We start from the raw sequence: 862 nt of genomic DNA, 5'->3' as shown, positions 1-862 counted from the left end.
AGGAGACACAGGTCTTTAAGGGAAGATTTTCATCACAGAAAGGCAAGAAGGGTCCCGGATGGCCAGGAAGGTGGCTACAGAATGTGGCCCTCGCTCCCCATCAGGGGCGAGGCCCTGAAGAGGTGATGTCATCGGTCGGGGTGACGAGCTGGCAAGTACACACAACGTGGGAGTCACGTGAGTTAAGAAACCAGCTAAAAGACATCGCACTTGTGACCAGCTGGAAAGTCTCAAAGGTCTGAAGTGGCAGGGTGACCGCAGGATAGGAAGGGGGCAATGGAGAGGCACGGCCACGCTGGAGAGCCGACTGCCCAGGCGAGGGACCAGAAAGAGGAGTCGAGGATGACACTGCGGCTCTGAGTCCAGGCTGGCGACGTGCCTTCCACAGGGACAGACAGCAAAGGAGATCAGTCTGTGTGTGGAAGGAAGTGGGGAGGCTGGGGTCCCAGCCCCTCACCAGCCAGCCACCTGCGGGTCCCAGAGGGAGCACACAGGTGGGACACCTCACGACTTCAGGAGCTGCAGCCTAAACCTGTGTGTGGAGGCCTGGCCCTAGGGTCACGTGCTATCACCCTACACCTCCGCCCTACCAGCAAGTCCTAAAGCATCTTCAACCTGCTCAGGTTTCCCGTCCCCTCTGCCTCCAGTCCACTCCCAGCCATCCTGAGCCCCTTGCCTTGGAGGGCTGCAGTGGCCCCTTAGACCCCGTCCTCATTCCCACAGCCTCTTATTCTCCACACGCAGCTGGACAGTCTCTTCAAAACAGACTTAATGATGTCGCTTCTCCGCTTACAACAGCCATCAGACACCACTCTGTCTGCCAGGGTCCGCGAGGACGCCCAGCCCCTGCCCAGCTGCCCAC

At 59.5% G+C, this 862-nt stretch overlaps 1 protein-coding gene across 3 annotated transcripts in view; it reads right to left on the bottom strand.

The window, feature by feature from the left end:
• USP31 (ubiquitin specific peptidase 31) overlaps window positions 1-862 on the bottom strand; it is a 47,678-nt gene that overhangs the window by 13,311 nt on the left and 33,505 nt on the right. The gene's annotated exons all lie outside the window — the stretch shown is intronic.

Source organism: Pteropus medius, unplaced genomic scaffold (assembly GCF_902729225.1).
Source record: "Pteropus medius unplaced genomic scaffold, Ma_sr-lr_union100, whole genome shotgun sequence".
NCBI lineage: Eukaryota > Metazoa > Chordata > Mammalia > Chiroptera > Pteropodidae > Pteropus > Pteropus medius.
This window is presented reverse-complemented; position numbering and strand designations above follow the sequence as displayed.